Source organism: Monodelphis domestica, chromosome 7 (assembly GCF_027887165.1).
Source record: "Monodelphis domestica isolate mMonDom1 chromosome 7, mMonDom1.pri, whole genome shotgun sequence".
NCBI lineage: Eukaryota > Metazoa > Chordata > Mammalia > Didelphimorphia > Didelphidae > Monodelphis > Monodelphis domestica.
Window position 1 is genome coordinate 35691574 of NC_077233.1, and position 21984 is coordinate 35713557.

The 21984-nt window shown below is 40.9% G+C and overlaps 1 pseudogene; it reads left to right on the forward strand.

The window, feature by feature from the left end:
* Positions 1–713: 713 nt before the first annotated feature.
* Positions 714–21984, forward strand: part of LOC100618802 (60S ribosomal protein L6-like) — a 126683-nt pseudogene continuing 105412 nt past the window's right edge.

A 21984-nucleotide genomic window follows, 5' to 3' on the forward strand; every position in this document is an offset into this window, starting at 1 on the left:
TAATGGTTGAATGCACTATACCTACCTCACCAACAATGTCAGCTAGTAGTAATCACGAACTGCAAGAAAATGATGCCACAGATCCTTATCCAACATACCAAGAAAACATAACGTCCAACCTGTAAGCACGTCATCATTCATGGAGCACTTAAATTCCTCCAAAGATAATGTTGCATTTTTCTAGCTAGAATTTATATGGTGCCTTAATTTGCAAAGTACTTTACATATGTTATCTCATTTAATCTTTACCACACCCCTATAGTTGACACTAATGTTATCCCAGTTTTACAGACAAGGAAATTGAGGTTGGGAGAGATTAAGTGATTGTCCAGGGTCATTTAGCTAGAAAGTATTTGAGGCAGGATTTGAACTTAGGTCTTCAAGACTCCAAGGCGAGCACACTAGCTACTGCCCTGTGGATCTGCCATGTAGTATATATACATATATGTATATGCCCTCTTAATATAAGCATGTTTCAGGAATTTTGATCAGATACATTGGCCCTTATGTTTCTAGAATCTATATGGCCAATAGAAGAGTCAACCAAGAAAACAGAGGTAGAGTTAGAATTAGAGAAAGAAGCATCAATTGGGTAAGAGCTGGAAATTATGCTGGTACCAGCCAAGGAAGAAGAGGAGGTGCTAACAGTAGAGCTAAGGATAAACCAATGATGAAGATGGCACCAGAGATGGAGTGAGCAGTGGACGATAACCATGGAAGTACCATCAATCAAAAAGGAAGCACCAGACATGGGGCCAAGGGGACATCAACTATGGAGGTGGTGCCAGCCCAACAAGTCCAGGTATACAAGGTTGTTGGATGTGGTACTCAACAAGAAAATGCCAGGCAAGAAGGCCCAGGTTGTACCACCTGTAAAAGTGGTGAGACACCAATTGTGGAAGAGCAATAACTAGCTAAGGAAGTCCAACTGGTACCAGTGGTGGAGTTAATATTGATCAAGGAAGTGAAAGTGGTGAGAACACCAACAAGGAGGTGAAAGTCAGAAAAATAAGTGAAGAAAAGCTGACATTTCTCAGGCTGAAGGGAGCTTTTGCTTTCATGACCTCAACAGAGTCCAGTAATGCATCTACCTAGCATGGAAGATTTTCCACTACTACAAGAAGAGATACTATAATTTGCAAATGAGACCAGATAATAATAGCTACGGCTAACATTTATATAGCATTTACTGTGTTCCAGGCACCATGCTAAATGCTTTACAAGTATTATCTCATTTGATCCTCACAACATCCCTGGGAGGTGGCCTCTATTGTTATGCCCATTTTATAGATGAGAAAACTGAGGAAAATAGAGTTGAAGTGACTTTAATATGGTCACACAGCTAGTCAGTGTCTGAGGCTGGATTTAAATTTAGGTCTGCCTGATTCCAGGTCCAGTATTCTACACTCTGTACCACTTAACTACTTTACCAAGATGGCTAGGAGGAATCCCTTTGCATAAACAAACCTTTAACTGAAATGAAGAATGTTTTAAAACTTATCCTGAGGATATTCTAGCATTACCTCCTGAAGCTACATTTGTATTTTAGAATGAACCTCCTTCTTAGAACAAAAAATAAACTTGCCAGAAACCTCATCAAATAAAGTTTAGAGAAATTGAAAGATATGGAAGCCCCAGTAACTTTTCCAAAGTCTTCATTGAAATGACTGAGTATCTCACCCTTAGCAGAAGCAGCTCTCCCAGACGAAGCCAGTTCTTCAGTTGATTTTACAGTATTAGAAAAGTCAAAGGGAGGGACAGAAGGAGAGGGGAGAGAGAGAGAGAGAGAGAGAGAGAGAGAGAGAGAGAGAGAGAGAGAGAGAGAGAGAGAGAGAGAGAGAGAGAGAGAAAGAGAGAGAGAGAGAGAAGTGGGGTGGGGAGGAAAGAGTAGCCAAGAAGCCGTCTTTGGAGCCTATGGTCCAATCAGAAATACAGTCTGCAAATTTGAATGGAAATACCATCATTACACCTGAGGACCTGAAAAGAATACAGAATCTTCATGTACTCCTCCATCTGCAAAGACTGCCACAAGGAAATCCAAATCAGTTCCCAATCCCCCCTGCCCCCATCCCAAACACCTGCTTCTACCTCCCCTTCTGGGCCAGTGACCCCACCTAAATTCCCCACTACTGTTGCCACTGGCAACCTTAAGAAAAAGAAAACCAAAAATGGGGTGCAATGAGCTCTATCAGTTGGGTACCACTATCCAAACTTTTTTCTGCCACCACTATTAACACTGACTTAAAGGGTACCCCAATCATACCCTGAATCATAGAGCTTAGCCTTTCCAATGACACCTGGTCCAACTAATAGGAAGACCTCTTCCCTAAACAAGAAGAACTCCTCTATCAAAACTAACTAATGCCCCACAGATGTCAAGACTGCAAAATCTTCATTACTGAATTTGAACTGTCTATAAAATATTTCCACTAGCTCTCTGACAAGCAATAACATTTCTCTTGAATGAAGCTTTTGTGGGAGGGATGACCAATCAAGTCCATGCCTCTCCCCTACTACCCCTGAGGTCCTCTATGACTTCCTCCATATACACCAAGAAGCCAAGATCATAGAAGGCTGTCCCAGTTGAACCAAATGCTGGAATTCCAAGGCAGAACTATTCATCAATACATCTGTGCCTGACCTAAAGAGTGTTCACTTTAGGACTGGCTCCATAAATAACATCAAAAATTAGTTAGGATGAGGCTAGGTACAGCTCCAGATGAAGAAAATCAGCATTTACAAGGTGGTCTCCAAGTGTGATTCTGAAGAAAATATCAAACCCAAGCCTATGTAAGATGATGTCAAGATTAAAAGACAGAAGTTGAACTTCAAGAAGGTTTAAGCAAAGGTGGGACCTCAGAATGATGTTGGATACCCAGAATCAAAGGTGAAAAGAATAGGGAATTAACCCTGAAATGATATAATACATCTTTGTAGGACACCTACCCTGCTCAAGGGGTGGTAACCAATAGAAAACTCAGACCTTCAATGTCCAGATCAAGGAGACATATTAAAACTGAAAACAATGTTTTGGGAAAACAACAAGGCCCATACCAATCATGGAGCCAACATTGCCTCCATCAGTCAGAGTTTCAATTCCCTTGCCTTGGCAACCCCTTTACAATGTCATCCTTCCACCATGGAAACCATCCCAGCAGATTCTTCTCCAAAAAGCTGGTTACTGGGCTCCATGGTCTCATGGCCTCCCTGGGAGCCCCTTTCAATGTTTGGTCAGGTCAGCTTTCTCTCAGAATCACTGCCCCCAAGACACACATGCACATGAAGACTGATTTGGAATGCCAGAGCTAAGTGTATCCCCTATCTTACTCCTCCTTTTTCACCCAGCCTTAAGTCCCCCATCCCTCAGCTTGCTCTGAAGCCTAAGCTTTACTCACCATCATCTCTCACTTTGGAAAGGCAAACATTCACTAGAAAGGTGATTCTCCTCCATAGCAGGGGTGAGGGGAGGGAGTGCCCATGCAACTAGAAAGCTGAAGCTTTTCATAATTGTTAACCTCCGTCCCACTATTCTAGACACCCATTAAAGCTGTACATTCCTCAGATATAGATTTTCTTCCTGTTCACTGAAGCTGCTAAAATTGTACGCAATGACCTATGGCAGATCCCCAGAAGAGGTATCATGGGGCCAGTCTTGAGCTCCTGCAGAAAAAGCTGCTGTAAGCAATGAACATCCTCTTTGAAGAAACAGAGGAAGAAAGAGACAGGAAGAGAAGGAAGAGTGAAAGAAAAATAAGAAGGAAGGAAGGAAGGAAGGAAGGAAGGAAGGAAGGAAGGAAGGAAGGAAGGAAGGAAGGAAGGAAGGAAGGAAGGAAGGAAGGAAGGAAGGAAGGAAGGAAGGAAGGAAGGAAGGAAGGAAGGAAAGAAGGAAGGAAGCAGGGAGGGAGACAGAAGGAGAGAAATAATGAAAGGGGACACAAAGGAAAGAAGCAGAGGGATGGAGAGAAAGAAGAGACAGAGAGAGACAGACAGACAGAGAGAGAGAGAGAGAGAGAGAGAGAGAGAGAGAGAGAGAGAGAGAGGAAGAGAAACTAACATAAACATGGTCTTGCTCCTTTAATATATGTATCTCTCCAAGGCTCCAAGTCAAATTCACTTCATGAAAGCCATCATGTCATCATGGATATATCACTAAACTTGAAATCAAGAAGACTAGGGTTTGAATCCAGCCGTAGATACTTACTGTGTGACCCTGGACAAATGTTTAACCTCTCTAGACAGAGTTTTCTCACCTATTAGATAGAGATAATAATAGGACCTACCTTCTAGGGTTATTGTAGGGATAAAATAAGATTTTTATATTTATATATATATATATATATATATATATATATATATATATAAAAGCTATCTTGAGATAGCTTGAAGCTTATTGGTGCCATTGAGATACAGGTGTATCCCTAGTCTGACACTTAATCATATAGCCATGGCCATTAATCTTTGAGACTTCTTGACCTCATCTGGAGAATGAGCATAGCACATATTTGTACACCTTCTGACATAATTCTGACACAAAGCCAATCCAGTTGATGGTTGGTGAGGGAGCTAGGATGGGAGGGATATATGTCTAAGACAGTGGTTTTAACCTATGGAATAGACTTCAGTGAGACCACAAGCTTGAATAAGGAAAAACATCTTTATTTTCCACTAATATCTAAATGAAATTTTGCCTTTTCTTCTATTTCTTTCCTGAGAAGGGATCCCTAGTTGTCAGACTGCCAAAGTGGTCCATGACACAAAAACAGCTAAGAGGCATAGAGAAGGTAAGTGACTTGCTCTTGGCCACAAAACTAGTAAGATTCTGAAACAGGCTTTAATCATCACAATAACTCTGGAAGGTAGATTCTAGTATAACCTTCATTTGACAGATGAGAAAATTGGCAACAGGATTTGAATTGGAGTCTTCCTGACTCTAAGCCCACTACCCTAGTCACTACATCATCTTGCTGCCCAGATGATGGAAGGAATGTAACAAGAATCTTCTAGGATAAAGAAGAATTTGTTAATAATGATAATAGCTAACCTATCAAACCTTTTGAGAATTGTAAAATGCTTTACATGTATTATCAGTTGAGGAGAAAGTTCACCAGGGAAGGCCTGGTACAGGAGCTCTGAGAAAAGGAACTCTCTAAGTTCTCCTTCCCAAACCTCTCCTACCAAGTTGGATCTTGAAATTTCCTTTTCCTGATTCAATTTTCTTCCTCGCCTCAATCCCCTTGGAAGCCAGGGCAATCAGAGGACATTAAGAGTTGGAGGCAGCAATTTTCCATCTACAAAAGGGAGAGAGGGAGCTGTACCCCTCCTTCTCCCATTTCAATGCCTTAATGGGGGAAGGAAGAGCTAGTTACCCACTCTAGTCACAGCTCTTTAAAAGAGCTCAGCTTTCTGGGATTTTTAGACTACTTACTCCTGCTTCATTCCATGCTTTTTTACTCTGACTCCACCCCTCACAGATCTGCCCAGTATCTAAAGACTTTTCATTGGATTTTTGCCATTTGAAGGGCTTTGGGGAAAATTCAAAAGAGAGTGCCAACTGTCTAGCTCAAGTGTAAACCTACCCAAAACCTCAAAACCCCTTTGTCATGGGAACAGATGTCTTTAACGTAGCAGTGAGGGTTACCCTCTTTACAAGGCTCATTGGCCATCAGTCTGTTTTTCATGGTGGCCGAAAGATAAAGAAAAAAACAATTAGACAAGTTGGGGGGAAAGAACCACTAACTGTGAAGGCAGCAAGTGAGCCTAAGCATTATGAATTCAATTCAATTAGCATTTGTTAAATACCTCATATGTGCCAGGCACCAGGCAAGATGCTAGAAATAGAAAAGGGAAAAGTAATCAGTCTTGAGTCCTTACAGAGCTTACATTCTACTTGGTGGGGAAGGAAGGAGGACCACTTATACAAAGAGGGATAAATATAAAAGGAATATGAAGTAATTGAAGAGAGGGAAGAGTACCATTAAGACCAAATAAACTAGGGCTATTTAACCTGGGAAAGAAAGAACTTGGGAAGATCATGATAGAAATCTTCAATTATTTTAATGGATCACTCAATGGCCTTGGCTAGGGCCATCTCACCCCGGAATATCTCATCATTCCTTGAGACTTCTCAGGCTATATGTCCCTCTTTGTGGACAGTCAGCCCTTCTCCCATTGATGAGTTCTTCCTAGGGCTTCCTTTCTGTGGTGGAGCCCAGATTGGCCAGCCTTTCCCTTCTGGCTCTGCTTCTAACTTTCCAGACTTCAGAACCTTCATCTTCCCTTCCTCTCTTTTCAGTGTGTCATCTTCCCTGAGTCGAATGAAAGCTTTTTACAGGCAGAGACTATCTTTCTTTTTGCTCATTTGGTCAGTTCTGTTAAAATGCTTATTTTTAGAATGAAAATTTGTTCCAGTGCGACTGAAATGTTAAGGAACAGTTTGAGCATATTGGGAATTTTGTGCTTGCTTATGCACAATTTCATCCTAAGAAAACGGGACCCAGCTGCTCAAGAGACAAGAGGACAATGAGCCACACCCATCCACATCTGGAGTTACAACTTGTTTGGTCAAATTTCATATAATCCTCCTTCCACTACTGCCCAATAACTCGCAAGCTAAAACCTTCCGATGTCTCCCTCCACAAGCATAACTTTGCTTTTTCAAGGTAAAATATCATGTGAATTATATATCTTCTGGTACTATTGTATCAGAGTTGTATACCAAAGAGGACTAGTTCTTACCCACAAGCTCCACTCCCTATTTCCATCCTTGGAGTTGTAGCCCATCAAGGTCACCTCACCTATACCCTTAGATTTTGCTAGTCCAAAACCCATGGGAATTGGGCCACAACCTGAAGAGCAGCCAGAAGTCACTGATGCCACTATTCATAGTTGTGATATTTATGTCTTTCTTAACCATCTAACACATATAAATTCATGCCACCATTTTTATTAAGGTTCTACATTGCTTTAATGTGTCACTGATGAAGTTTTTGAGCATTGCGCCCCAATCCCATTTTTCCCAATAGCCCTGTGATTTCTGCTTAGTCTGGTGATTTTTCAGAGTCCACTCATCATATAAAAAGCAGAACTGACTCTGCTTATATCCCCCACACTTAAAAAAGTGCCAGGCACATAGTAAGATCTTAATAAAAGCTTCTTGGCTATTGTTGCCTAATGGTCCCAAGGACAGAACTAAAAGCAATTTTGAAAGTTCTAAAGAGGCAAAACTTGAGGGAGAGGAGCAGGTAGGTGGCTCAGTGGATAGTGAGTCAGGCCTCGAGATGGGAAGTCCTGGACTCAAATCTGGCCTCAGCTACCTCCCAGATGTGTGACCCTGAGCAAGTTACTTAACCTCAGTTGCCTTAGCCCTTACTGCTCTTCTGCCTTGGTACCCATACTTAGTGTTGATTCTAAGATGGAAGGTAAGGATTTTTGAAAAATAAAAAAATAATAATTTGAGGGAGATACCAGTGGTGGAGGCTTGAGTCTATGGCAGAGAGACTGGACACCACCAACCTCCTTAAGAGTATAGGAGAATGCTGGGGAAAGTGTAAAATGTCACATGCCTGGTTCTCAGATTGGGATCTAGGATACTCTCTGTTATATAAGCTTTCCCTGAAACTTCAAACCCTTCTGGAAAGACCAAAATTTCACCATCCCTAGGTTATAGACTTTTTTTAGGAGGAAAGGAAGAGTCTGGACCTGTGACAGTTTGGGGACAACTCCCTTCATAAATGGTTATCAGCAACCCCTGTATAATTTAAAGCCTTCCAAAGTTGCCTAAGCCGCTGAGATCTTAAAGGACCTTGGAATCCAAGAACCAGTATGTGTTAGTGGAAAGAAGAGAAGCTAAGTCTTCCTGGGGCACTCACAGGCTAAGTGAGGACCTTCCCAGCCTTCTTACATCTTATACCCTTCCACAGATTCTATGACTCGGGGACATTGGCCTCATTATTGTTTCTGGCACAAGACACTCCATTTCTTGACAGGGGCAATATTCACTGGCTGTCCCCATGCCTCCTCATCTCTGCTTCCTAGCTTCCTTGGCTTCCTTCAAGTGTCAAATAAAATCCTATCATTTGGGATTAAGAGTCAAGATTGGGGGCAGCTGGGTGGCTCAGTGGATTGAGAGCCAGGCCAAGAGACAGGATGTCCTAGGTTCAAATCTGGCCTCAGACACTTCCTAGCTGTGTGACCCTGGAAAAGTCACTTAACATCCATGGTCTAGCCCTTACCTCTCTTCTGCCTTGGAACCAATACACAGTATTGATTCTTAGATGGAAGGGAAGGGTTTAAAAAAAGATAAAAATCAAATCCCATCCTCTGCAAGAAGTCTTCTCTAGTCTCTTCAATCTCAAGCTTTCCCTCTGAGTGTACCTCCCAATTTACCTCTATATATCATGGCATATTAATCTCCCATTAGGTGGTGAGCTCCCTGAAGGAGGAGACTCTCTTTCCCTCTATAACGCCAGTGCTTAGTGCAACGAATGGCATATGGAAGCCTCTTTAAAAATGCTCATTGATGACTTGATTTCATCCCTTTCTCAATTCTCTCCAATGGACAGTTAGTTCAGCACTGATCTGACTGAAATGTGCTTCCGATTCCTGCCCTGTCTTGACATCTCCCAGAAGCCCCAGCCAAGGAATGGCAACCTTTCTCTCTCTCGGTGCAGAAAACTCCGCCAAGACTGGCTAAAAATGCAAACTCCCTGAGGCTTGGGATTGTTTCACTTTCGTCTTTGGAATCCCAAAGCCGGGCGCATAGTAGGTGCTTTACAAATGTAGAACTGAATTCCCAGTGACCAATCTTAATGGAGCGTTAATATCTGGGTGGAATTTCCCATTCAAAGAGCCTGCAGAGGCACGTTCCCGGGACTAATTCCCCACTGATGTCTCCATTTGCATCGGGCTCTTCGCTATTTTAACCCCCAGAGTCCAGGCGTGGCTAACCAGTAACTGGGGGAGGGGGGAGATAGGAACCCCACAGAATGTGTAAGCAAACAACTCATCTGCTCACTGAACAGCACCCTTCACCTCCTGTCAGCTGGCAAAGTGGCTGTCTAAATTGAGAGCAGCTTTCTCCCCAGAAAATATGCATCACTTTCCATTTTCAGCCCGGCTTGTCATTATCATCCCCACTCTCTTCTAGCTGCATTATGCATCGTGCTGGCTGCCTGCAACCCAACAGCCAACAGGGGAAAACATGGGCTGTCTGTTTAAAAAGGAAAGAAAGAAAGAAAGAAGAAAGGTGGGGGGAAGGGGAAGAAATCGAGGAGGGATGGTTAGATGATCTAGATCTGGTCCAACTTGTTCATTTTAAAGAGGAAGGAGGGAAGCGGGCGGAGATTAGCACTCCTTCCCCTGGAAAGGAAACCCACTGGCCCCACCAAACAACAGCTCTGCTATTAAAGAGCTGACATAACGCATGCTTTCCATATTCACACCTGGAGCTGCTAATCAATCACATCTGGTTGCCAGTGCGTTTCTGCAGCATTATTAGCGTTAAGTGTGTTCCTGCTGGCTTTGGCTGCAATTGTCGGGGAGGGGAGGGCAGAGGAGAGAAGGGGGCGGGGAGGGGGAGAAGGAGGGAGTGAAGGAGGAGATTCGTAAAGGGGCACAGGGATCTGGGCGGGCTCCAGCAGCTCACACTCGGAACCCGTACCTGAAACTGATCCCACTCCTAGCACCCTCCTCAGCCCTCCCGACAGGCTCTCACAAGCCAGGCATTCCCCCTAGGCTTGGCAGGATTGTTGTTACATTATTGATGGACTGATTTAAATAATTCAAGCTATTCTCCCCAGGTTGACTGAGTGGTCCACCTCTCTCTTTGACTGATGCCTGTCTGGGCAGTGTGGTCTCTCTTTCAGATTGTAAGCGTTCAAAAGGCAGGGTCTATATCTGGGTTCTCAATTCGGGAAATGAACAGCTGCTCAGATGACACCATCCTTATTTTAACATTCCAGAAGATGCCATCACCCATTGGACTGTTGCTGAAATGGTTAGGAACAGTCAGCTCCTCCCCTCATCCTTTTTGATCGTGTTGTGTGTGGCAGAAGGAGGGAACAAACTATCTATCTATCTATCTATCTATCTATCTATCTATCTATCTGTCTGTCTGTCTGTCTGTCTGTCTGTCTGTCTGTCTGTCTGTCTGTCTATCTATCTCTTATCTTATCTTATCTTTTTATTTGTTTATTTAGCTGTTTGTCTGTCTATTTATTTACACCTTTACCTTCTTAGAATCAATATTAAGAATGGGTTCCAAGCCAGGCAAGGGGTAGGCAATTAGAGTTAAGTGACTTGCCCAGGGTCACACAGATAGAAAGCTAAAGACCATTTATTAATCATCTAGTATGTTCCACTCCTGAGTGAAGCACTTTTTAAATACATATTTTTTTATTTTTTTTATTTTATCTTTATTTTATTCCAACAACAAATTTACACATAAGTTTTCCGAAGTTACATGATTCATGTTGTCTCCCTCCCCTTTTCCCTCCCCCACCCAGAGTTGACAAGCAGTTCCACTGGATTATACATGTCTTATGTGAAGCACTTTTTAAATACTTCATTTGATCTTTACAACAACCCTAAGAAGTAGATGTTAGTATTACCTCGATATCACATTTGAGGAGCATGAGGTTGACAGAGCTTAGATTTATTATTTGCTCAACAAGTCAACTGTTGCTTCATATCCATAAAAGAAGTATCATACTCACAGTGGGGCAACCAGAGCTACATAGTTAGTATATGTCTGAGGACTTTAGCTCCAGCACTCTATCCACTGAGTCACACGGAATTATGATTGCCAGATAGTGAGTAGCAGTGGGTAGACTGCTGAATTTGGGGCAGAGGGAACTATGTTTGATTGGAAGTAAGGGAAATCCTGCTTCTGCCCTTCACTGCCTGTGTGATCTGAGTAGATGATTTCATCTCTCCAGAATTCAATTTCTTCATCTATAGAATGAAAAGGTTGGACTCCTTGGTCACTGAACTCCTTTCTAGCATTTCCATGCATGGTATTAAAATTTGGGGGTTTACAGATCATTTAGTATTTTGATGATCTAGATTCTGGCTATCTTTTTGTCCAATAGAGGAAGAAGCATACCAACAGGTCATGATTTGCCCAAGGTCATACATTTAAAACTAGTCCTTGTTCTGCTACTTGTAAGTAGTGTGACCTCAGAAGAGCCTTAGATCAACTATGAGCCCCAGTTTTCTCCTCAGTCAAGAGAAAGAAAGGAAAATCGAGGCATCAAGGCAATAAGTCAGTTTTAGATTTCAGGACAGAACTCTAATGCTTGGTGGCTCTTCAATCAATCATTCCCCTAACAACTACTGTCATCTTCATCATTGCTTTCCTTCTCTTCTTCCTTTAATTTTTCTCTGAACCCTTTATGATGAGCCATTGCATAGAGGGTGATTTACAAGCCTCTCATCTGCGCTGGTTTTAAAAGAAAAAATATCAAATCAAATCAAATCAAATCAAATCAAGCTCTCCAGGAAACTCTCCCTGACTTCAACCTTCCCATTTAGCCAGTGAGACATCACACTGAGTTCTAATGTCTTAGTAATTGGCAGCCCAATCTGCCATTTAACTGGCTCAAGAAATCTCTAGCCTTGCTGGCCTGGTTTGCTTTGGGGCTGATATGAAATCATTGGCTCAGAATGTGGATATCATGCTCAAGATTGGCAGCTGTGCTGAGGAAATGGGAATTCTTGGGAAGGAACAAAAATAGTCCCAGTGAGGTTTTGTGAGGGATTAGGTCAGTCAAAAGAGGGTTAAATTTGGAGCCAGGTGACCCAGGTTCAAATCCTAGCTCTACCCTACCTACTTTAACCTGTGTAATTGATTGATTCATTGACTTCAAGGAAGTTACTTAACCTTTCTGAGTTCCATCATTTGTAGGTAACCAAACTGGCAGATGAAGATCCAATCCAAGAAGCATGCACATTGGGTGAGCCTGCTTCAGGATTTGCCTGATGACACAGTATGTAGAGATCTGGTTCTCCACTAGACCATGTCTGGGATTTACACTCTGATGGGGAGAAAAAAGCCTTTTGGTTGGTTGCTGAGTCAGAAATAAGTGTGTGTACAAAGGCACTGACCAGTCAAGCCATCTAGAGCTCTCCCTTTTACCTGGAGAAAGAGAGAGACAGACACACAGAGAGCCAGAGAGTCAGAAAGAGAGAGGGAGAGGGAGAGAGGGAGAGAGGGACAGACAGACAGACCTAGACAGAGACAGAGACACAGAGAGAATGCTGTTGTATCTGTTCTTTCCTGCTCTTAAGTGATGGAATGTTGAAGAAGATTACAACGTTGGAAGCTTCAAAATGCAGAATGAGTTGCCAGAGATTTAGAAACTGGAGCCCAATGCCATGGGAAAGTGTTCTAAATTAAATAAATAAAATTTAAAAAACAAACAAACTGGAGCCCAGTCCAGCATTTGCTAGCAGCAGAGTTCAGTATCTGCACAACCCAGGACCTCCCATTTCTAAATCTGGCTCCCAATCCACTAAGGCCCCTACCTTCTCCCATAGATTTGTTTGGTGTAACCCATTCTATTTTTTTTTTAAATCTTACTTTCTGTCTTAATATCTGTTCTAGGAATAAACCTGCTTGATCTGGCCTGGCAGTAGATTGATGCCAAGCTGCCATGTCCTGAAAGCAAGGAAACAACTCCATCCATTGGACAGGCTACATTTGAAAGTCAACTTGCTTAAGCAAATGCTTATAAGCAGCCACTTGAGTTTTAAGTACTGTGTTAGACCTGGTTTATACACGTTGTTCCTGAGCAAAAAGGGCACTCACTGGAAAAGAGAAGAGAAAGTACCCCAATACTTCATTGGCCCAATGTTACAGAACTTGGTACCCAATAGAGCCTGGAAGAGAGAAACCTCTAATTGGGGGTTAGGGAGGTCAGAAAGACAGACAGACAGACAGACAGACAGAGGGTAAATGTAGTACCCTCCACCCTTATACCAATAGGTCTTTGTTCTTGATAAGACTAAAGATAAAGTGATTTCTTTACTCCTGGAATGACTTCTAGTTGGTATCAGGTCATTAATCCCTATGAGGAGAGCAAAACATGTTCTGAGAGCTCTGTAGGGATCAACTTTCCCTTTAAAAATGAGACGCTAAGAGCAGGAAGGCAGTACAATGAATAGAGTGCCTAGCCTGACGTCAGAAAGACCTGGGTTTAAATCAGACCTCAGACACATCCTAGCTATGTGATCCTGGGCAAGTCACTTGACCCCCATTGCCTAGCCCTTGCTGCTCTTCTGCCTTGGAACCAATACACAGTATTGATCCTAAGAAGGAAGGTAAGGGTTTTTTTTAATAAGTGAGAAACTTGATTTTTCTTTTCCTTTTCTCCCTTTTATTATCTTCCAGTTGTGGGACAGTTTTATAAACACCAAGATGGGCAATGACCTATGATAATTTTGTCAAAATAATATTAATGTGTTGGGTTGTATCACCATGGAGTTGTAATTATGGAAGAATGTTAATTTCCAGATTGTTTGTGAACTATGCCACATGGAATTTGCCAAAAGAATCTTGGTTAATTTGATGGAGGCAGTAAATGTTTAACTGAGGGAACAATAATAAGAGATAATATTTATATAGCACTCACTATGTGCCAGGTACCAAGATAAACACTTTACAAATATTCTCTCATTTGTTTCTCACTACAAACCTGAGAGGTAGGTGCTATTATTATCCTCATTTTACAGATGAGGAAACTGAGGCAACAAAAGTCAAGTGGCTTGCCTAGGGTTGCCCCTCTAGTCAGTGTGTGAGGTTAGATCAAATTCAGGTTTTTCAGAGTCCAAGTTTGAAGTTCTATCCACTATACCACCTAGCTACAGGGAGAGAGTTCCTCTCCCCTCTATCAGTTGATGGGATCACAGATGTAGTCAGAGAAGAAGAGGTTTTAAAGTGTAAGAAAGGCAAGTCTCTGTCATGAGATCCCTTTATGAGTCATGAACCTCTTTGAGTAAAAAAATGAAATGGAATAGCACACTAGCTAGACAAATGAGGTGGCCATACCTCTGGGGGCTCTAATGAAATGAATGAATTTCGGCAGTATGAGTTTAAGAGTTTAAGACAGTTGTGTGAGGAAACCTCTGTGCCTGTATCAGACAACAGCAAAAGGAAGGTGAGAATTTTTTCTCCTCCTCCATATATCACCTTATCATTACAGTTATTGAACCAGTAGTGGAGGTTGTTCTCAGCAAAAATCAGAGATACATATTCCAAATGAACAAGATAGAGAAATAGTCACTGGAAGGAAAGAGGAAGCAGTTTCTTTTTTTTTCAGATTACACGATGATACAATTTTTAATAATTGTTTTCTGACATTTTGTGATTTGTATTCTCACTTTCCCACCCTTCTTCCTTCCCCAAGATGGCAGGTAGTATGACATAAGTTGTACATGTATCATCATACAATACATATTTCCATATTTATCATGTTGCAAAAGAAGACACATATCATTTACACAAGAGAAAAATTAATGGAGGAAATAAAGAGAAGACTGGCATGCTTCAATCTACATTCAGACCCCATCAGCTCCTCCTATGGTGGTAGATCACCTTTTTAGTGATGAGTCTATTGGAGTTGTCCTGGATCCTTGCCTTGTTGATAATAGTTAAGTCATTCACAATTGACCATTGTCCTTTTTGCTGATGCTGCTGATACTGATACATCCTCCTGGTTCTTCTCACTTTACTTTGCATCATTTAAAATGAGTTTTTCCAGGTTTTGTGACCATCTTGTTCATCATTTCTTATGGCATGAGAGTATTCCATTACAATAATATACAACAGTTTGTTCAGCCATTCCCTTATTGATGGACATCCCTTCAGCTTCCAGTTCTTTGCCACCACAAAAAGAGCTGCTATAAATATTTTTGTACAAGTAGGTTCTTTTTTCCTATTTTGATATCTTTGGTCTACAGACCTAGTAGTGATATTGCACAAACAAAGGGTATGTACAGTTTTATGACCCTCTGGGCACAGTTCAAAGACCATGATCACTTATAGTAAAGACAGCCAGTCTTGGAAGTAAGAAAGTATTAATTAATTAATTAATAGATAAATAAATGAATGAATGAATGAATAAACAGAGAAAGAAAGAGAGAAAGAGAAAGAAAGAAAGAAAGAAAGAAAGAAAGAAAGAAAGAAAGAAAGAAAGAAAGAAAGAAAGAAAGAAAGAAAGAAAGAAAGAAAGAAAGAAAGAAAGAAAGAAAGAAAGAAAGAAAGAAAGAAAGAAAGAAAGAAAGAAGGAAAGAAAGAAAGAAGGAAAGAAAGAAAAGTGGTCAGAGCCTCAGTGAGGAGCCCACCCAGCAGATTCTTCACTCAACATAAAGGCTCTACCAAGAGAGAAAAACCCTATATATGTCTTTCACTTACATTGTATTCTAAATTTGAGCCCACTCTTCTCTGTGAATGCTGTGGAAGAGAGAGTCCTAGGTTTATGGGAGGAATGTTTTACACACACATACTTACCATACTTGTTAGTACACACCTCCACTAAGAGATAATTGTGTCTACTGGCATAACTATTTTTTTTAGTCTTAATTTTTTTTACTTAATTAATTTAGAATATTTTTCCATGATTACATGATTTATGTTCTTTCTTTTTCCTCCTCCCATGCCCCCCTCCCATAGCCAACACATAATTCCACTGTGTTTTACATGAGTCATTGATCAAGACCTATTTCCATATTATTAATATTTGCATTAAGGTGATAATTTAGAGTCTACATCCCCAATCATGTCCCCATCCATTTAGAGTCTACATCCCCAATCATATACCCATTGAACCATGTGATCAAGCAGTTGTTTCTTCTGTGTTTCTGCTCCCACAGTTCTTCCTCTAAATGTGGATAGCATCTTTCTCCTAAATCCCTCAGAATTGTCCTGGATCACATGGCTGCTAGTAGAGAAGTCCATTACATTCAATTGTGCCACAGTGTATCAGCCTCTGTGTACATTGTTCTCCTGGTTCTGCTCCTCTCACTCTGCATCAATTCCTGGAGGTTGTTCCAGACTCCATGGAATTCCTCCAGTTCATTATTCCTTTGAGCACAATAGGATTCCATCACCAACAGATACCACAATTTGTTCAGCCATTTCCCAATTGAAGGGCAGCCCCTCATTTTCCAGTTTTTTTTGCTACCGCAATGAATGCAGCTATGAATATTCTTGTACAAGTCTTTTTCCTTATTATCTCTTTGGGATACAAACCCATCAGTGGTATGGCTGGATCAAAGGGCAGACAGTCATTTAGCACCCTTTGGACATAGTTATTGCCTTAGCTATTAACTGGTAGAGATGGATCACCCTACAACAGAAGGGTATTCATCCCTTCAGGGACCCAAGTTACAGTCACTCAGGGAATTTGGGGCAGGGGTGGGTGGTGGGGAAAACAGGCAAGAGGAGACATTACAAATTAATACTAGGGACTGAAGAGTCCTCTGAAAAGGCATAAAGACAACCAAGCCAAATTATTCGTGGATGCACAGGGGCTAGCAGGTGAGGCATTACAATGCATCAAAGTAGACTGAGAAGGAGAAGCCAGAAAAGTAAGAGGAGAAACAGGAGAGCAGCGTCACAAAATCTAGAGATGGAAAGATCATCCAGGAAGAAGGAGAAGTCAAGACTGTAGAGATCAAGAAAAATGAACAATGAGGAAAGGCCATCAGATCTGGTCATTTAAAAATCACTGGAAACCCAGACAAGAGCAACGTCAATTCAATTCTGAGGTCAGAAGAGTGGAAGGTGAGGAATTTGAATCAATATGTATAAAGGGTTTTTTCTGGAAGTTTAATTTTTGAACGAGAAGAAGAACATAGGATAATAGCTTGAATGGGCAAATGGGACAAGGAAGGATTTATCTCACCAAAACCTATTTCAGTTGATAAACATTCAAGTATCTATTATGTGCTGGTCACTGTACTAAATTCTGGGGATGCAAAGAAAGGCAAAAAACAGTTCCTTTCCTCGCAGAGTTTACAATTTAACAGGAGAGACGATCCAACAACTGTGTTCAAACCAGCTACACACATCTCTTCTATGTAGCACCTTTGCCATATCGTGCTGACCAGCCCTCAAAGGTTGTGAATTGTTTAAGGGCTCCAGGCAGAGGCCACATGATTATTCATAAGGGATACTGTTGAGATTGCTTTTGCTCAAATGTCAAATTTGGTTATTTCAGAGGATCATTTCAACTGGGAGGTTCTACAATTCCATGCTCATCTGCATAAGGTGTTTTACTTCTCTCTGCCTTGAACTTGAATCTTGACTTCAACTTCCCTTGACACCAGTCACTAGGCACCAAAATGTATCCGTATGCTACTCACATGATTTGTCTACAAATTATGCCTGTTGCCCAGGCCAGTTGTGCCTGTACCAGCATCCTGGATCTCTGTTGAGTTCTCTGAAATTTACAGACCCCATTCCCTTCTCCCTTGGAGGATTTTTTTTTCTTTTGGGGAGTTCTATGGTTTCAGTCTAATGTATATGTACCAAGGATGTTCTGTGTCAGATCTGTTACCATTTCACACATACACACACACACCACCACCACCACCACCACTACCACAACCACACCATATCAGACAGGATTTTCCAGTTCCTTGAGGGGACTGGAGAGATTTCTTCTCTGCCATTGACTTGACCAACTATATTCTCTCACTTTAGAGGTTTTATGCCTATCATCTCAGTTCCATTTAACCACTGACAATCAGATTCACTTTTATAAATCGATATTTACTTGAAAGATATAGTGAGAAAAAATATACAAGCTTTTCCTCCAATACTTTGAGAGTATAGTCCCCTCTTCTCCCACAGATGCCACCTTGATCTATGGGAAGGAGAAGAGAATTCGGTTCACAGCTTGGTTCTGGTCCTACTAAGTTCAAGTTTCAAACCCAATAGTATTTGCTTTTGCTAAACTTACACCCTGAGCCAATGTCCTGGGAGAACTCAAGCAACCAGTTGATGACAGTAATTGGCCTGGATTCCTGGGATTCCATGTTCCTGAGCCAGAGGGAAGGCTCTACTGACTGTACCCATAAAGGTAAAGTGCAAACAACAAGGTCAGAACCCCTTATTTCTTAGGTCCATATGGCCTAAACAGTTAGGAGGAGAAGCAGAAGATTCGTTGGTCTTCCTCACCCATCCCTTAATTTCTAGTTTGAGATAAAAATGCAGAAAGAGCCACCTGACGAGCTAACTCAGGTCATTTTAAAGATGCAATTCTATGTGACCAATGGAAGAAATGTGCTTCCAACCAAATGGTTAACCCACACTGAATGTCCATTCATGGTGTAGTGCCTTAGAGAAGCAGATGACCAGCATCTTCCATGTCAATGATGACATCTACGGGGTTCTGAGCACATATCAATCCCCTGTGACACATCCACACTCAGCTCAGCAGCCAATGAAATGACTTTCTGTCATCAAGCTACAATTCTATAGGAAACAGTCAAAGAATTCCTGTACATGCTCCAAGCAGGGAGGGAAAAATTCCTCTCTGTGACCCATTGCTGATAGAAGACTCCCCAAACCAGCAAGTGGATTGGCAGTCACATGATTTAAGGACCTAACTCTCATTGGCCAATCCCCTATTATATTTCAAACCACAATGTCCAAGGGCCATATTACGAAGAGTTCTTTCCTGACCTCATTCTCCAAGATGAGTGTCCTTTAGAAATTACTTTATAGTTCTTTGTATTTACTTATCAATTCATATATTGTTTTGCCCCACCTTTCTATTATGAATACCTAACTTAATACCTTGCACATTAGGAAGTAGATAGAGGAGGAGTCTGGATCTGTGATCTTATATGTTTAGGGAACTCTTGATGAGGAAACTTCTACCAATACAGATACAATGACTGCTCTCCAATTCATAGTTTTTGAAGATATGTAGATCCATAAGAGGCTAAATGACTTGTACAGGGTCATACAATCAATGTCCTGAATCTAGGTCTTCCTGAAGGTAAGGCTGGCTCTCTATCCACTATGTCATATTGATTCACATATCTTGCATAGAATAGATCCTTAATAAATATTTGTTTAATTAAATTGATGTATAGGAACCACAATTTTTAAAAGGATGCCAAGTTCATAGCCTGAAAGTAATTAGACTAGGGCTCAAAAAAGCTAGACTATGATCTGATGAAGAATTTAAGCTAGGATGAGTGTATGGGGACTGAATGTTCTCCTTTCGAGGAAAGGAGAAATATGGAAAAGGACCACAGGATATAATGAGTTGGAGAAACTCTGCTTGGTCAGTTAAATAGTGACTAATTCTTCATTACAATTGACCCAGATGTCATTTTCAAGTCCTGAATTAAGAGGGATCATGGACTATGGAGGCAAGAACGCCACTCAGCCAGAGCAGTATTTTTAAGGATCATAGAACCACTGAGTCATCATTCAGTACACTGCCCCAGCCATTGAATAGAAGAAATTGAACCCTGGAAATGCCTCTGCATTGTGAGTAAGAGTATATATATATATATATATATATATATATATATATATATATATATATATATAAGTTAGGTATTCATAATAGAAAGGTGGGACAAAACAATATATGAATACTCTTACCCACCACCTCATGAGAGACCACAGCCATGCTTACTTTCCTCCTGGCTTCACTTATTCTCCAGATTTTTCTACTTCCTCACCAGCAGCCTACCAAGTTATCCTTCCCACCCTATTTCCCTTGCCCTTTCAAGTTCCTCTTTAAAATAATAAATGTAGGGCATTATATAAACAATACTATACAAAGAAACAGGCTTTAGTGCAAATCTGACTCTGCCATAAACTAATTGTGACCTTATTGTTAATTTCCCACTCTAGATTTCAATTTCCTTACCAGTACAAGGGATTAGATAATCTCTAAGGTTCATTATAAAATTCATAGAATAATTGGATCATAGATTTAGAACTGGAAGGTAACTTAGTCCAGTCTACTCATTTTTATAGAAGAGTAAAATGAGGCCCAGAAAGGGTAAGAGGTTTGCCCAATGTGGCACAGCTAATGAACAGCAGCCCCAGGAATTGTACGTTGGTACTCTGACTCCAAATCCACAGCTCCTTCCGCTATATCCTACTTCTTCTGGAATATACCCTCAAACATTCTCATGAAGGGATCTTTCCACACTCCCATCCCACCTCTGACCTGCCCTACCATCACTCAGATAAAGATTATATTCAAGCCTCTAATACATAGGTTTAGACTTTGACTCAAATCTTGGCTGACACTGGGTGAGATTATATAGTCAGGTTCTTACACCCACTCCCACCCAACACTGCATGCAAATACTCACATAATGCAAAACATTTGTATTCCATAAGCAGCTGGTGGCATGATTAGCAATAAGGAGGCGAGGAGAAAATTGTACCACAGAAATATGATTCACATTTCAGTGGCACAGACATGGCCAGTCCCTCTGAATAAATTAATGGCAAAGCCAACTTATTCTTGGGATTCGTGTCCCCATATCTTCAGCAAAATGTAATAGGGAATTCCAATTCCCCAGCCACTCATTAATACAGAAGGGAGCAGCAGAACCAGACCTCAGTGCTATAGAAAGGCAAATTCTCCCTGGAATCACTCCTTCCCGTGTGTGTTTTTTGCCAATTGTCTTCCATGAAATTGACTAGTGAGGCTTCCCTGAATACCAACAACTAGACTCTTATCCCAAACATTCCCAAGGATGCTCAGAAGAGTATGGGATAAAGGACTACTTGCTCTCATCCCAGATTGCATAGACCAGAGGACAAGGTCAGCTCATCACACAGGCAAAGTAAGCAACTTCTTACTGATGGTATTTGAAGCACACCCCATCCAGTGTTCTAAAATATCTTACCCAGGAGCCCTTAGAGTGTCTGAGAAGGACCAGGTAAGATCTAAAGCTTATAATATGACCAAAAAAGAATAAAGGAAAAAGATAAATATTGGAGGTGATATGGTAAAACTGGGACATTAATATAGCCATTCCAAAGGGCAATTTGGAACCATGCCCAGAGGACCATCAAACTGTATACCTTTTAACCTAGTGATACCACTACTAGGTCTGTATCCAAAGAGGTTAAAGAAGAGGAGAAAGGATCTATGTCTACAAAAATATTTATAACAAATTCTTTTTGTATTGACAAAGAAGTGGAAACTAAAGGGTTATATCCATCAATTTGCTTGTAATGGAATAATATTGTGCTATAAGAAATGACAAAGAAGATGGTCACAAAAAAACCTGGAAAGATATGAAATGATGCCAAGTGAAGCAAGCAGAACCAGGAGAACATTGCATAGAGTAACAGCAATAAAGTATGAAAATCAACTGGGAATAACTATTATCAGTAATGCAAAGAGCCAGGACAACCCCAAGAGATGCATGAAGAAGGCTCTCCACCACAATAGAAGGAACTGACAAGAGTCTGAATGCAGATTGAAGCATCTCATTCTAGAGTTTATTTCCTCCATGAATTTTTACCTAGTTTAAGCAATATATTTCTTCTTTTATAATATGACAAATAAGGAAATATGTATTATTATAACACATGAATAATATATATCCTATTACTTGCCATCTTGGGGAGGGGGAAGGGTTGAGAGGGAAGGAGAGAACATGAATTGAAACATGTCAGAAAATTATTATTAAAAAACATCTCAACCTATAAATAAATAAAAGTACTAAAAAAATAAATCAAGTCAAAAGAACAGATCAGATCCTGGAAACCCAGTGTGAGAACACTTCCAGCTTCTGCAGTACTAATAGTCATGAGTTAACTTTGCCACATATGTATCCTAACTTTTCTTCATTACCAGTGTTTGTGGGAGAGTGTGCCCCAGGTTGTAGGGAAAGGGGAAATGTTTTTAAATGGTTATTCTTTCTATACAACATTTGAGTGAATGCCTAAATTAAATCTACTATTAATGGGAAATATACTGATTGGGCTTTATT